This window comes from Canis lupus, chromosome 9, assembly GCF_003254725.2.
Source record: "Canis lupus dingo isolate Sandy chromosome 9, ASM325472v2, whole genome shotgun sequence".
Taxonomy (NCBI): Eukaryota; Metazoa; Chordata; class Mammalia; order Carnivora; family Canidae; genus Canis; species Canis lupus.
In genome coordinates this window covers 19,249,863-19,266,180 of record NC_064251.1, presented here as the reverse complement: position 1 = coordinate 19,266,180, position 16,318 = coordinate 19,249,863, and the positions used below count along the sequence as shown (strand labels likewise).

The 16,318-nt window shown below is 56.0% G+C and overlaps 1 pseudogene; it reads right to left on the bottom strand.

Annotated features, from left to right (window-relative positions):
- Positions 1-3,834: 3,834 nt before the first annotated feature.
- LOC112657500 (rho GTPase-activating protein 27-like) lies at positions 3,835-16,317 on the bottom strand (annotated as a pseudogene).
- Position 16,318: the final 1 nt, after the last annotated feature.

The window sequence follows — 16,318 nt, the reverse complement described above, 5'->3', positions numbered from 1 at the left end:
CTCGGGGTGTCCGCTCACTGGCTTCGCCTCCACTCGTCCCCGCAGGGCGCGTGGTTTCGGCGTCCGCGCTCTCCTCCACCGCCCAGCTCCCGCGCAGCCCGCTTTCCTGCTCAACAATACAGCGAGGGAGGCACCAGCGGAGAGCGCCGGGCAGAACTTCCTCCCGGGCCGAGGCTGGGCTGTGGCTGCTAGAGACAATCCCCGGTGTCCCGCTTCCTGTCCCCTCTGGGCCCAGGGAGCGCAGACGCCACCGCTCCCCCCCCCCCCCCCCCCGCCCTTCCTGGGCCACACCTGGCTGTCTCCCGGAGGTGTAAGCAGGAGGGCGAGGATGGTGGTGTGAGGTGGGGGCGTGGGGGGGGGGGCGTGGGGGGGCAGCCTCCTCGACTACTTCTGGCCAGATTTCCCTCCCACTGTTTGATTCCGTCCCCCTGCTGCCTAGATCCTCCTCTGGAAGAGGGCCACCCTCCAGTCTGTAGGGTAAGCCCAGAGCAGCCTGCTGGAGCTGGACTCCTAGCACTTGAAATTTTCTCTCCTGTAAACTGGGGACAGTGACACCTACCTCCCAGGGTAGTTGGCGAGATTGAATGAGATGCACTAAGCACAGTATAGTATCACATTATTATAGGAGCACACATTTGTTATTATGAACATTATTTTTATTAGAAGATGAGCTGTCTTCTCTGGTGTTGGGTTGTCTCCAACCCCCCATTCTCCTTCAGGCAGGAGGGGGAAGGGAGAAAGGAATGTCCTCAGAGGCACCTTGCTGAGGATGAGGCACCCAGGTCGCCTGGCCCTGGCCTCCCTGTCCCTAGGCCTCAAACCCAGTTCCTTTTGTCTTCTCAGAGCCCACTTCCTACTGACCTGGAGAGACTTGAGGCCCCTGAGGGAAGCTGGGGCTCAGGGGATGTGCAGAAGGTGCTCCCCCAGGGCCAAAAGGCATCTTCAAGGACAAGGAACTGCAGACAGAGCAGAGTGTTTCAATCACATTTTCCACAATCTGCCTTCCCTGGAACTAGTCTGTTTCCTTCTTCTGGCCTCACCACGGGCAGTGGTGGGCTTCTCCTGGCACTTAGAGGAAGGTAGTGGCCAAGTCTAGGCCACTGGGATCCCTGATTCTGGTGCTGCTCAGCCTTTTCTAAGCCCCCCCTCTTGCCTTGGAAAACCCAGTAGGAAATAGTCCCAACATTCTTCATGTTCCAGTGTCAGGGCTCTGTGCTTTGACAGGCACAGGGAAGGTGCCACTCTGGTGGGATTTCAGGCAGCAGCTTCATCTGTTATGCATGAGTGTACGTGAGGAGACCTCCAGCAAGGCCCCGAAATCTCCCCCTGGCTCCCTGGCCAGGACTCCTAGTGGCACCTCTTCTCCCCTGCGTGCCCGCGCCCCTTGCTTGCAAATGTTTACTACCAACCCTCCCTCTCCAGGCCTCCCCAGCTAATGAGGGGGGGGGCATCCAACCACAGGATGGCTGGTGGCCTCCCCCAGCCAGTGGCAGCATCAGGATTCAGAAGCAAGATCACAGGTGAAAAAGATCAGGTCTTTACTGCAAAATCACCCAAAATGCACACGGTAGCAGTTCCTTCCATACATTGCAAAGCGCTGTTCAGGGCCAGCGCCCCCCCGCTAGAAACAGTTTATTGCATAAAATGGCATTTTAAAAATAGTGTGGGCACCACTGAGGTTCACATCAGCTTTCCATTGGAGGTGAGAGGGTAAAAGTCAACTCATTTGATTAGCAGCTTTCTGGTGCTGGGGAGAGGGTCAGTTCTAATGCTACTAGTCCCTGGGGGGCGGCGGCGGGCGGGGTGGATACCCAACCTAAGCAAGCTCCCTAGGGCCTCACTCCTGCTGCCTCCTAGGGCACCTTCTGGTGCACATAACATACTCACGGGCCTGAGGAGCCAGGGCTGGGCCTGGGCAGCACTGCCCACCCCAGGCCAGCCCCTGTCCACTTGGGGACCTGGGGCACCTGCAGCTCTGCTTAGGCTGGGTCTGTGGGGGAGCATTAATGCTGGCTATGGGGGTGCAGGATGGGGATAAGGACCCACTTTCCCATTTAGGAGGCTTTGGCATGCTGGGCCTAGGTGTGCACCATCTTCCGTGCCGGGGACAGAGAAGTTGTGGGGCAGCCCCCTGTTACAGGCACCCCCACCCCCCACCACCTCCTCTGTTCTATTGCACAATTTATCCAGCTTCACAGGGCTGGGCAGGTGACTCAGCAGCCGAATCACCCCCAGGGAGAGGTGGGAGTAGATTCAGCTCTTTACAGTGACAGGCAATCTCCACCTGAGGCCCCCAATTCAAGCTGAGAGCAGAGAGGATGGCCAGAGGACCCAGGGCTGCGGGGTGGGGGTGGGGGCTGTGGGTCCAGGAAAGATGGGATAAGGCAGCAGAGAAATCAACCCCCAAACCCCAGGGTCTAAAGGTCACTTTGAAAACAATGGCAGGCTCCTGCTCTACCCCAAGACCCCCTTGAAAAGGCAATCATGCTCCAATGACGTTTTCCGGTCTCTGGTAGGGCCCCTCCTGGGCCAGTCCAGCAAAGCTTTGTGAATTCATGGCTTTGTAAACTGAGGCTCAGTGTCCTTCCAACAGGTGGCTGCTCCCACGTGTCCCTGTGCGTCTCTGCAGCAGGGCCGGCACTCTTTGTGGAAGGATGGGGTCACCACTCCACAGTGCGGGGCCTGGCAGTCCCGATGCCCGAGGCTGGCCGCTGGCCTGGGCTTGTTGCCCTCTCTGTGGGCCCAGCCTGCCTCTGTTCCCAGAGGGCTCAGTCATGCGGTGGGGGAACAGGGCGAGAGTATGTCTGCAGCCGCCCCCGGCCCATCTGGCTGCGGGTCTGTGGTAGGATGGGACGGCGAGGGGCTGAGGGGTAGGCAAGATGACCACCCTGCCCTGAGCCAAGAAAGGCTCAAAGTGCTGACAGTGCGGGTTCCAAGTCCCTCCCTTCTCCCTCAGGGACCAAGATCCCTAGCTGCACGAGAGCTGGGGGGCTCTGACATGGAGAAAGGGGATGGGGCTTCCAGGTGAGGTGGACAGGGCAGGGCAAACAGAGGGAGAGGGAGAGGACGGTCATCGAGACCCATCCCACCAGCCCCCGGGCAGTTTGGCACGTCGTACTTGAGCCGTGGGCAGTGAGGCGCCCGGTGTAGGAGAAGGAAAGGCACCCAGTCCAGCTGGCAGGCTCTGGCCCAGCAGTGGCCTGCCTGTCCAGCCACCCGCCTGCCTGCGGGCCAAGTGTTCCCACACATTTGCTCAGCATGAGAAGGCCTGGATTTCTTGGGTGACTTGTGTAGGGTCAAGAATAAAAAAATATTTTCCGTTGAAATATGAAGGGGAAAAAAAAACCTGCCTTAAAAAACTAGACCTTTTAATCAGGAATGTGGAATTGAGAATGCGCCCAAGTCTTGTTTCCACAGTGTTTGAACAGCCCTGATGGATGTGCCATGTCTGTGAGGTGAGCTGGGGCCTGATTAGTGCAAAGTTCCCCCTCCCTGCATCCCCTGGAATGGGGGCATCTGATGATGTCCCCATGTCCGGGAGCAGACAGGTGGTAGAGGGACTGGGTGACATCATCGAGGGCTTCCTCTGGTAGGCTCGTGCTCTGGTCACATCGGAGTCTTCGTGACAGGGGAGACAGCTGTGACACCTTGAGAGGATCCGGACTGACGCCAAACCCAGCTGAGATGGGTGAGCCGAGCCGCCACCCCGCAGCCTTGGTGGGGACAGCTCGCTGACTTAGGTGAGAGTGCTCTGTTCTTGGTACTTGCGCCGGCGGCGGGCACAGCGGGGCAGCCCTTCTTCACCACGGCCTGGCAGCTCTGGTGGAAGACGGTCTAGCACTCGCCACACCTGGGGGATAGCAGCAAGCACCGCCTGTGCCATGGGCCGGGGGGCTGGCCAGCCTTCCTGACCAGAACCCGCGGGAGGCTGAGCGGCACCTGCCCCAAGGCACCTGTGCGCTGCCCCTGCATGGTCAAATAAAACCTCGCGACAATGCTTACCCTCCTTCACACCACAGGCACTGCTGACACTCTCTGTTCAAATTCACTTTTTAAGATGCTGCTTGAGACTCATGACATGACTTCTTGCCTATGTTGAAAACCCTCTGCTGTTAAAAAAACTCAGCCTAGGGGCTGAATCTAGGCCATGAGACACCTACTGAACATGAATGAATGCTCCCGCCTGCTCAGTTTTCCCCTCCCACACGGGCTGGAATGGAGGTTTGGTGGATGAATTTTTCCATTTAGAGGCTTCTGATAATGAGTGATAATCGGGTAAGATCCATCATTACTGCGGAGAGAGAGGCAGGCAGGTACCACCCACAGGGTGCCCACTTTGTGCCTGGCCTGTGCCAATGCTCCGGGGCAGTAACTCATTCAGTCCCTCCTCACCCTGTTTGTAGATGACAAAACTGAGGCCCCGCTCAAAGAGGCAGCAAGCCACCTCCTCTCTAGGGAGACAGACAGCTTCCTTGATCTAGGCAGGGGCCTTGGAGGGCTCTCTGAGCTGGACCGGAGCCTCCGTGACTGCTCAGGGCATCGGTACCGGCACAGACAGGGTGTCTCTGTATTTCTGCACAATGGCACTGGGCCTGCCTCCCTGGATAGCTGGGGCCAGCTGTGGATAGGGGTGGGGTGGCAGGCTGGGTGTCCCACATACCTGACTGTGGCGTCAAACTCGAAGGGAAGATGATGATGTCGTGGTGATGGCAGATCTGGCAGATGAAGCCACGCTGGGTGCACAGGTCACAGTGGTAGACGTGCTGGGAGGCAAATCCAATCAGGGTGTTGAGGAACCCTTCATACACTCCATCCACGATCTGTGGAGGGCAAGTGCAGGCCGACAGGCCTTTCGGGTAGCTGTGCTGAGGCTGAGGCCATCTATAAAATGTGGCTCCACCTTGCCTCAAGAACTCCTATTCCCAAAGAGTATCTTCCCACTTGGGCAAGAACCACCCCCCCACCCCCCACCCCGGTCCAGGCTGAACAATGCAGGTGTACAGCTCCCCCACATGGAGGTCACTGGGGTTAACCGGCTTAAGGATGAGACCCAAATCCACAGTGCCCTCCCTGAAGGAAGGAATGTCCTCAACTTTCAGGCCTGGGGCCTCTCTCCTGCTGCCCTCTAGCTGGGGACGAGGCCAGAGGCAGGGAAGGGCCAAGGCGCTCCTGTTCCCAGGCTTTGCTGGACTGCCTGCTAACTGCGGGGGGCTGGCGCTCAGTCACCGCCCAGGAATCCTGGGACAGCCAGACACATAGTCTGAGGTGCTGAAAAGCTGCAGCCACCCCTCCCGTCTGATGTCTCCAGGAATGAGGCCCTCTGGGGGTAGAGAAAGGCAGTCTCACCTGCTGGAGGTCGGCAACACTGTACTTGTGGGGAGACTCCAAGAGGTAATTCCTGTGGTTGAGCCTTCAAACAAAACAGAAGAGGCCCCTTATAAGGGTTCCCGATCCGGGCCAACCTGTGTTGTTTTCATTCCTTCAGCTGCTGCTAACCCTCAAGGAAGGGGCTGGCCAGCCTCCCTCCTGGGCAGGGCTGGCTGGCCGGAGTAGAGGGCCTGAGATAGAAGCTGGAACCCAGGGAGACCCCGGGGGCAGACCAGGCCACATAGACCCCTAGGGGGAAGCAGGGGACCCCAGAGCTGACAGGGAGTCAAACAGGTGGGCTCAGCAACTCTCTGCCCAAAGGCTGGGAGCCGAGGAGGCAGCAGCAGGGAGAATTCTTGATGGTGTCTTAGAAGAGGCTTGCCCAGCCCGGCTGCCCACTGGCAGAGACCACCATTCCTCTGCTCTAGGGCCGCGCCTAGTGGGACACTTCAACAGCTCATCCCAGCCCCAGTGAGAAAAGACACATAAACCCCACTCCCTGACAGGACAGGGCTGGAGAGAGGGTGGAGCAAAGAGAACAACCAAATCTATCCTGGCGTCAAGACCCTAATCAGCAGGGTCCAGGACGTGCTAAGACCATCACCAATCCGGGTAGGAAGAGGAGTTTGTCAGTAAAGTGGCAGGATAGGTGGAGGCCATCCAGAGAAAATAATAAAAGGTGGTTGACATCTTACTCTGTCCACTCGGATATACCCCAATAGATCAAAGATTCAGACATAAAAAGCGAATCCATAAAATACTAAAGAGAAAACAGAAGCAAATTGTATATTAAAAATAAAAAAGGCAGAAGGGCACTGGGTGCTCAGTGGTTTGCGCATCTGCCTTGGCTCAGGCAGTGATCCCGGGGTCCTGGACTGAGTCCTGTATTGGGCTCTCCCTGCAGGGAGCCTGCTTCTCCCTCTGCCTGTCTTTGCCTCTCTCTGTGTGTGCGCATGAATAAATAAAAAAATCTTAAACCAAACAACCAAACAAACAAAAAAGCAGAGACTCAACTCTTAAAAGCCATAATTTGACCAAGTAAATGCATTCTTAAGTCATTTGCGTGCCAGAAATAACATTAGCAAAGTCAGAAGAGAAAACTTACATACAACTCCTGTAAGAGATAGAGGGCTGTTTTCCTTCTTAATGGCAAAACCTCCTAATCCATAGTAAAAGACCAATAGTCAATGGAAAATGAGCACTGGCTCTGAAAAGGTTAACAGAAAAAGGAAAACAACAGTCCTTAAATCTATGAGAAGATGCTCACTCTCACTGAAAAGAGAAACGCAAATTTCAATGCTACCAAGATCATATTTTACTAGTGGATCAGCAGGAAACGACATCTTGTTGACACCTGGTGGCAAGGCTTGTGGGATCAGACACTCACATTTGTGTTGGTGGAATGTAAATTGGATAAGCCCCCAGGAAAGGGACAGCAATTGGCAAAATTAACAAATATCCTTGTTTATCCTTCCACCCAGCAATCCTACTTCTGGGATTTATCTTGATTTATCTGCCCGTGGGTGCAAGATTATCTATTACAGATTGGTGCATACCATAAGAGATGGGAACGATTCAAGGGCCCATCACCAGCGGACCAGTTGAAGAATTCTGATACATCCGTACCGTGAAAACCATGTGAGCTCTAAGGAAGGAGACTGATACTCTCCTCTGCACAGACTCAAGATATATTGTTAAATCAAAAAGGCAAGAAGAAGCAAGATGTGGTTGTGTGTACTGCATGTTACCTTACGGAAGAGAGACAGAAAAGCAAGTAATCAAAATGTGTTTTCATAGAGGTTTTGTGTTTGCATAAAGAAACTCTGGCAGAATCGAGGAAAGAATTAATGAAGTGATGACTTATGAGTTGATGGGAGAAACAGGGCACAGAAGCAGGTGTTGGGGGGGATTTTTTACTATTACTTTTTAATATTGCTTTTATTTTTATTTTATGTTTTAAAGATTTCAGGGCAGCCCGGGTGGCTAAGCGATTAGCGCCGCCTTCAGCCCAGGGTGTGATCCTGGAGACCCAAATCAGAGTCCCACTTCGAGCTCCCTGCGGAGTCTGCTTCTCTCCTCGTGCCTGTGTCCTGCCTCTCTTTCTGTGTGTCTCTATGATAACTAAATAAAATTCTGAAAAAAAGATGTCATTTATGTATTCATGAGAGACACACAGCAGAGAGGAAGAGACAAAGCAGAGGGAGAAGCTGCTTCTTCGAGAGCCTGATGTGGGACTGTACCCAGGATCCCAGATCACTACCTGAGCCAAAGGGCGGCGCTAACCACTGAGCCACCCAGCACCCTATTGCTTTGATTTTAAAACCAGGGAAGTACATTAGCTAATTTAAAAAAAATCTTGCGATAGCAAGATGAAGGGGCTGGAATAACACAGTGACTAATGGAACAACAACAAAGGGAAATCTTCAGGAGATTCAAGTAAGACACTAAAGAAAAAAAAAAAAAGACTACTACTTTAGAATTTAAAAATATCAGTACTACTCATTGAGTGAGGACAGTCCCTTTCCAGACTCATTTGTGGCCTGGAAGAGAAGCAGGAGAAATATTCAGAACTGATGTACGCAGGCAAGACATAGAGGGGGCAAAGCTACAAAGCTGAGACGCCAGTCAAGAGAGCAATAACGGCAATGAAAGAAAAAGTGCAAAGACCCCAATACTCATGCAACAAAGAGATTTCTCTAAGCTGAAAAAAGACCCACGGCTATCCCGAGACTGACGGGTTTGTATGAGTTCCAGGAGGAGAGTGTTGAGAAAAAGCATCCCTCCCTTCTGCACATCCTAGAGGGGATGTTTGATCAGGAGCCGGCGGGAAGCAGAAGCCACGAATGAAATGAAATGCAAGTGTAGCAGGACAGCAGAGGAACAGAGAATCAGGAGCAACCTGAATAGAAGGGGGAAAAGGAAACCTGTTAAAGATTCTGAAAAGAGTGCATTATCCCAACAAAAAGACTGTCAGTTTGGGTTTCCAAATTCAGTGGTAGGGATATATATATGAAATAGACGTAAAAACATGATAATGTTGAATATAGAAGGATACTGAGAGATACCAGCAAGTGCAAAAATAAAACCCAATAAAATAGAAAGAGTGGCCTGCTTTAACAGCAAGATGTGTATCAGGTTGAAACCACCACCGGGTAAGAGGGACACCAGGGGAGATACAAAGGCACACACTCTGTGATGCCAGGACAGTCAAAATCTGTGTCACTGCCAACAAAGTGTAGTTAAATATAAAAAGCAAAACCTGAGATGCCTGGGTGGCTCAGTGGTTGAGCATCTGCCTTGGCTCAGGTGGATCCCGGACGTGGATCCCGGGTACCTGGATTGAGGGATTGAGTCCTCCCCGCAGGGAGCCTGCTTCTCCCTCTGCCTGTGTCTCTGCCTCCTCTGAGTCTCTCATGAACAAAAAATAAAACTTAAAAAAAAAAAAAAGCAAAACCTGCTAAAAGTAACAAGATCTTTACAAAGAAAATCTGAGCGAGAGATGTAATAAACCTCTATTGGAACTGGAGTAAAAGATGCAAAAACAAAACGAAGTCATACAAAGGAAACACAGGTTTCAATAACGTAACAATCAGCTTGGCTTGATATATACCAGACCGTTTCCCTTAGATGGAAAATATACGATTTTTCCACTATGAAAAACTTAGAAAAACCATTTATTTCTTCGTCACAAAGGAATCCATGAGAGAAATTTAAAATGGAGATTTTGCAAATCTAGGAAAAATGAATACTTTCCTAGGAAAAAGGCAAAATGCCAAAGTGAACAAGAAGGAGTGGAAAACGTGAAAAACCAAACTACCACGTTGATGAGAAAAAAAGTCTGCCCCTACCACAAATGCACAGGTAGGTCCAGAGGGTTTCAGGGAGGAGGCTGAATGGTAGAACCTCTCGATTCAGCTGCTGTCCCCTCCTTGGCCAGGAGGCAATCCTAGTTTCTCTCTAGCGACTGGCAGGATTCGGGGACTCTGGGGACAGCTCCTCCAGCGCACTCCCACGCATCCTGTCGGCACCCCTGCCACCAGATCCTACCTGTGGGTCTGCTAGCCCATCTCTCTTCTGGGACAGAAAACTACTGATGGCAGGGACCATGCCTTGTTTCTCAGGGCACCTGCCATGTACTGAATCCATGAACACAGTAGGTGAAAAATCGTTAGTGCCATGTCAGTGTACCGGGATGCTCGGGGTCTGTAAAAACTCTCCACACACGAGTAAAGCAGAATGGATGAAAAGAAGCCAAAAATGCTAATAGTCATTATATTTTAAAAAGATTTTATTTATTTATTCATGATAGACAAAGAGAGAGAGAGAGAGAGGAGAGACACAGGCAGAGGGCGAAGCAGGCTCATGCAGGGAGCCTGGCCTGGGACTTATCCCAGGACTCCAGGATCACGCCTAGGCGAAGGCAGGCGCTAAAGCGCTGAGCCACCCAGGGATTCCCTCTAATGTCATTAGAGTGAGATTGCCCATATTCGCAAATATTTGCAATGGCGTTAAGCTATTTAAAAAAAAAAAAAAGATTTTATTATTTATTTGAGACAGAGAGATAGAGCACGGTGGGGATAGGGGCAGAGGTAGAGTTCTCTATGCGGGGCTTGATCCCAGGACACTAGGATCCTGATCTGAGCCAAAGGCAGATGCTTAACCTAGGGAGCCTCCCCAAGAGCCCCTCCTTAAGCTATTTTTATGGGGGGGGGGATATTAATTTACAAGTTGAGAAGATTCCAGGAGCACTCAGTGTGCAGGCAGCAGAGCAGGAAGGCCCCCCTCTGGCACCTTTCTTGGTTCCTCTGGCTTCCTCTCCTAGGGCCAAAGTGGCTCAGCCCCAGGACAGAACTGGAACCCGAGAGGACCCCTGCCCTGCTCACCCAATGCCTCACGGTGGAACATCCCTCGGAGGACCCATAGGAGCCAGAGCCTGGGCTAGGCAGAAGGGTCCTGCAGGCTCTGCTGGCCTAAGCAGCTGCTCTGGAAGTCCCCTCAACACCACAATCCTTCCTCAATTTGGCAAGAGAGCCTCCTGCACTTGAGCAAGGACCGCCTATGTCCCTCAGACCCAGTCCCTGGCAGCACATTCCCTCAACGCCAATCAACCTCACTGTCCCCTGACCTCTAGTCTGGAACCCTGACCATGTTTGCATCAGCTGGGCCTGGCCCTCCCCACTACTGGACACAGACAGCTCCAGGAAAGGCAGAGACAACAGCTTGAGTGAGAAGCCGGCCCCTGCGCTCAGGAAGGAAGTGGGGAGGCAGGTGGACCCGTCTCAGGGGGCTGGGGACTGAGAGGTGAATCATAAGGCTCAGGTTCTGGGGAGATCACCCAGGGGGACTCCACAGAGCCATGGGGGTGCCAGGGGCCTGGGAGGTTGCTCCTTTCTGCCCTGGGAGCTGTGGGGTGGGAGGACTACTGGTGGCCAGGAATGTGGGCTGGGTTGGGAGGGGGCTACCCAAGAAGCTGCTCTTTCATGGGTCAGGCCTTAGGCTGGGCAGTGGGGCCGAGGGTCAGCCTGGGGCTGCAGGTGAGTCATGGGGAGGAAAGGTCAGCCAGGTGTGAAGAAACCAGCCGGGCCAGCCCAGGGCTGCTGTTTCCAAGGGTGGGTGGGGGGGAGGTAGACAGTTGCTGGGAGGAGGGCATACAGTACAAGGCGCTCACTGCCCTCCTCCTGGCCTCAGCTCCCCGGCTCCTCCTAGAGGGCCCCCTGGCTGGTCCCAGGGGGATCCAGGTGGAGGGATCCCTAAGCCAGTTCCTTGCTCTATCACCGCTGCCTGGGGCGGCTCTTGGAGTCTTTCCAAGGGGGTGGGTGCCAGGCCTGGGATCCAGAGAGGAGGGTGAGGTGCCTGCCCGCCAGGCACCTGCAGGGGAGTTTCACAGCATGAGTGCAGGAAAGACCAGGTGGAGGTCAGGGAAGGAGGAGAGAGGGTGGGAGAGCTGCCAGGGCACGACCCCGCCTTCCCCGGGCCCCATTGGGAGTTGAGGGTCACTCACAGTTCTCAGCACAGGACGGAACCAGGGCCCCAGAGGCTCCTCTAGTCCGGCTGCCACTCAGGGTGAGTAGGGCATGCGGAGGCTTGCCTTGCATCGGCATCTAGCTAAAGGAATGACACGGCTCTGTACACCTACACCTCCCATTGCCACCTGGTCTGGACCGCAGTAGGGGGCGGAGGAGCCGCAGCTCGGGCCCCGTCCAGAGGGCCGGCCTGGGCCTTTCCACCTCAGAGGCCCCGGGGGGATGGTGACCACACCCTGAAATCCCCAAGTCAGCAGGTCCCCCTCCCCCCTCCACCGCAACCACGGGGGGGGGAGTCTCAGAGGCCCCTCCTCCTCCCTTAGAGGGGGTGGGGGCAGAGTGCTCCAGAAGGTGTGCCTCTGCCCTCTCCTGGGACAGCTTCTCCCACTGCGCCCCTGGGTAGCTGGGTGCTGGCTGGTGGACGAGGGCTTGGAATTCCTGCCTCCTCCCTGTGGCCGGTGCCCACGCTGGGGACAACGGCAGGGTGCTTGGAAAGTGAATACTTGTTTGCCTTCCGATTGTCCTGTCCCTGCTGAGGGGAACAGGCGGCCAAGGCTGTGGCCACCCAGCTGAGACTGCCTTCCGAGCTGCTGGCGGGATGAACTTTGCGTGAAGCCCATGGGACCACGACCCCTTTGGGACAGGATTTGTCAGGTGTAACATGCTTTGCGTCCCCAGGGTCCAGCACTTTGACCAGCACACAGCAGGTGTTCATTACATGTTAGTTGAGTGGAAGGTGAATGACGAGCCTATAAAATGCCACACAGTGCAGAGGCTTCTCTCCTCTGGGGTGGGTCCCCTCTCTGCTGATCCTCCCCCGTGCCACCCCTCCCTGTCCACTGGTCGACTATCCCCCAATGACCCAACCTGATCCTATGTCTCCTCCACCCTCAGATCATTGCCCCTCGCCTCAGAGGAAATGGGTCCTCCCTCGCTGCCGGGGCACCCACCCCACCCTGTTGGCCTCTCTCCCTGCGTCCATCTCCCCAACCACCTCTTCACCATCCTCAGCCTCCCACCTTCTGGCTCCTGACTGTTCGCTTAGATTTGGGGAGCCTCCCCCCTGACCTCCACCTGCCTCTGGCCACAAGCATCTCTCCCTTCCCGCCAACCCTGGAGGTTGTCTACGCTCAGCCAGCGTGTCCTTACCTCATCCCTCTGGCCCCTGCCTTGAGCCCTCAGTAACCCCTTGACCAGCTCCTGATAAGGTGCGCTGACCTCGCAGTCACCGTTTCTGATACATGTGTAATGGCCTTTTACGCACTTCTCCTTCTTCTGGACGTTTCTCGGGTCTGGACAGGCACTCTCCTGTTCTTCCTCCTTGTTGCCTATCCTTCCTCTGGGGCTTCTCTTCCCTCCCTTTGTCTGTTACCACGAATGTGTGGGGCCTGACTGTCTCAGGTGTTCCCGGCCCCACGTCCACGCACTCTGCCCGCCCCCGTCCCTGCTGCAGGCCACACGCTGCAGGCCTTCTGCTGGGCAGCAGGCCCCTCGCTCCAGCTGCTGTCTGGACCTGGCCCACCGAATAAACAGACCACTGTCTCGGCGGGTGTGCGACTGGGAGACTGCGACTCATTCCGACTTCTCTCCCACCTTCCTAGCCCGTCGGCCACTAGATGCAGGAATCGACTTCCCAATCTCCTGTCATCACTGGGCCTGGGAGACCATGGAGGTCTGTCCTCATGCTATTCTCAAATCCCAGCCACGGGGTTCTTTTCTGAACCCCTCTCTTCTCTGCTGAGAATTTCTTCCAGCAGCTGCAGGATTAAGTCCACATTGCTGGTGAGAGTCCATGAGGCCTCCTGCTGGCAAGGCACTGCCCATTCCCCACAAGAGCCCCAGCAGTACAGGATGGGAGTGGAGCTGCAGGCCTCAAGGGTGCCACTCTCACACCTGCACCCATGCCTCGGCAACCAGGCACGCTGGGTGGGTGTTTCCTTCTATCGCCATGGCCTGTGCCACGCTGGTCTGGAGGCTCTGCCTCTGCCACGGCTCCTGACTCAGATGGTAGCTCTCCGGGCTGGCGCTGTGCCTCATCAGATGCTGGCAGGCAGGTGGGAGCCAGTTCATGCTTAGTCAAGGAGGAATGAAGGGGAAGGGTAGGTGCGCTCTCCTGCCTCCTCTAAGAGGAAACAGGGAGGCTTACCTTTCAGGAAATCCCTTCTCTAAATTCTGCCTTCGGGTCCCCTGGGTGGCTCAGCGGTTGAGCACCTGCCTTCTGCCCAGGTCATGATCCTGGAGTTCCTGGATCCAGTCCTGCATCGGGCTCCCTGCCTGGAGCCTGCTTCTCCTCTGCCTGGGTCTCTGCCTCTCTCTCTGTCTCTCTGAATAAAAATAAATAAATAAATAAATAAATAAATAAATAAATAATCAATCTTAAAAAAAAGAAGGCTGCCTTCAATAACTAAGAGCAACTGGGGATCCTTCCCAGGAGAGAACCAACTCCCCACCCCTGAGTTTGTAGGGGACAGGGGGTCAGGAGACCCACACGGACACTGAATAAAGCAGGGTCACAGGGGGAAACAGGAACGAGATACCAAGCCTCTTGTTGAGATCGTACGGGGAATAGGGCAGAAGGGGAGCAGGCTGAGCGTCTCGACCAATACCCAGGTCTCGCCGCGGACGCCGGTTCCTCCTCCCGGCGCGAGCACCACCCCGCCATCACGTGTCTCCCCCCCCTCACTCCCGGTAACTGCTGCTGAAGAAGGAGAAAGAGAATATGGAAAGGCCCGAATGCGCCTCCGACGGCCTGCCTGGTAACGGAGGGGCGCCGGGGTAAGGAGCGCTGGCATCCAGCCATCTGCCCCGCGTAGAAGTGGCCACCTGGCCCCAGGACGCCGGGCGCAAGATCCCTGGCCCCGCCCCCGTTCCTGGGCGGAATCTGGTCCGCGTCCTCACCCGCAGAATGCGTGTTCCCGCCATGCCAGAGGGGGGCGGGCTGCTCCTTGCAGAAATCAAAGCGAAGGCGGCGCCGAAGGGGATGCTAATGCGACCCGGGTCTGCCTCCGTGGCGGCGCCTTGCTACGTGCCAAGCGCTTCCACGCCTCACCGTCGAAGGCTCAAACGCTATACCTTTACACAGGAGGACACTGGGGCTGGGGCAATTAAGGATTCCTCAGCAGCTGGCAGGTCACCCAGCAGGGTCAAATTCGAGTCTCTAGCTTCAAATCCTGACTCTTTGCACTGTAACCAGACCTGGTTGGTGGAAGACCCAGGAAGTCCCCGAGCGAGGACGGTGCCGGCGCTTCGCGGGGCATCCCAGACTCAGTCTGGCATGTGCCAGGCACCCACGCTGACATCAAGTACATCAAGGACAAAGAAAGAAACCAGAGACAACAAGGTGGGGGGGCACCATTCACCTTTCCACCCGCTTTGGGCAAGGGACAAACTGAGACCCTGAGAGAGGAAGTGAATCTCCCATAATTACCCAGCTGGTGGCAGATGTCAAAACAATGTTGGCATCCTCCCTCCACGTCTCCACACCCCCCTTCCCTGCCGCAAGTTCCTAAAGCCGCAAGATGTCAGGGCCATGGAAGGATTCTGGGGATGTAGAGCGTTTTAAACGTGCTTATTTTCGGTTGCCCAAATCAACACAACCGGATCGAAACGAAACGAAAGAAAACAAAACAAAACCAAACAACAACACAACAAAAACCCTCGCTGTAACCAGACCTCTTCCTGAAACAAAAATTGGTGTGCGTGCGTGTGCGTGCGTGCGTGTGTGTGTTTAGAGGGGAACTGAAATGACTGAAATGTTGGAAGAAGCCAAAACGGGAAGCAGATCCCTGACTTTCACATCCATTATCTCATCTGATCCCCAAGCGTCTATGCGACAGGGGAGGCGGAGAGATCCTGCAGGCCCAGGATCCCGACGCCTCTCGGAATGGTGCGCCAGGCAGGCTGTCAGGCAGGTGAGGTGGCGCGCCCTGCCAGCACGGGGTGGGCGGTCACACCGTACTCCAGGTCATCTGCTTTCTGCAGGAAAACGAAGTGTAAATAAATAAATAAAGACCACCAACGCTCACCCGGGCTCAAGTCCAACTTTGCCACCAACTGAGTTACGGAAAACACTCGCGCTCGGGAGCTTTGGCATTTCGGAATTGCAGATGTGACTGGGCGCCTGCACCCCTCTCTTTCCGTGGTTGAGTAACGTGGGGGCTCCGCGTGAGGCAGCCCGTCAGAGCCGGCGGCACGCTAAGCGGAGCGGGGCTCCTGGAGCCCGGGCGCAGCCCCCCGCCCGCCTCCTCGCTCCCGGGGCGCCCCATACCTGCTGCGGGGCTCGTCCCGCGCCGGGCCGCGCTCGTCCAGGATGGCCTCGTAGACGTCCCGCAGTCGCTGCGCGCCAGGGGGCGCGGGCACAACACCAGGAGCCCGCCACGCTGCAGGCCTTGAAGCTGCCCGCGCTTCCCAGGAGGCCGGCAGGGGTGCGCGACGGCGGCGCCGCCAGGTCGTCCAGGGACTGCGCGGGCCGCACGGCGCCGCGGGCCGCGTGTACAGGCAGGTGGGCAGGCCGGGCCGGGGGCTGCCGTGCTGGGTCGAGGCGCCCGCCGCGCGGGGCCGCACAGGGAGCTCACGCGGCCCCGGGGCTTTGCGGCCAGGCCGTCGGGGCCCGGGGCTGGCGCCGCGCGCTCACGAAGCGGTGTAGTCGTAGGCGAGCGGTAGTGTTCGGGGGCTTGCGGGGCCCGGGCAGGCGGGCAGGGCGGCGGCGAGGAGGCGGCGGGGTCCCCGAGCGCCGGAGCTCGCGCACATACTGCGCCGGAGGTAGAAGGGCGGCCGCCGGGCTCCCGCGAGCGGACTGTCCACCAGTGCTCCGTGCTCCGCGCAGCAGCCGGTAGCGCTCGTTGGGCTGGATGGCGACGCGCCGCCCGTCCTTGGCGTGTGTACTCGAAGGGATGCCCACCAGCACGTACACGTCCCCCTCGACTCCG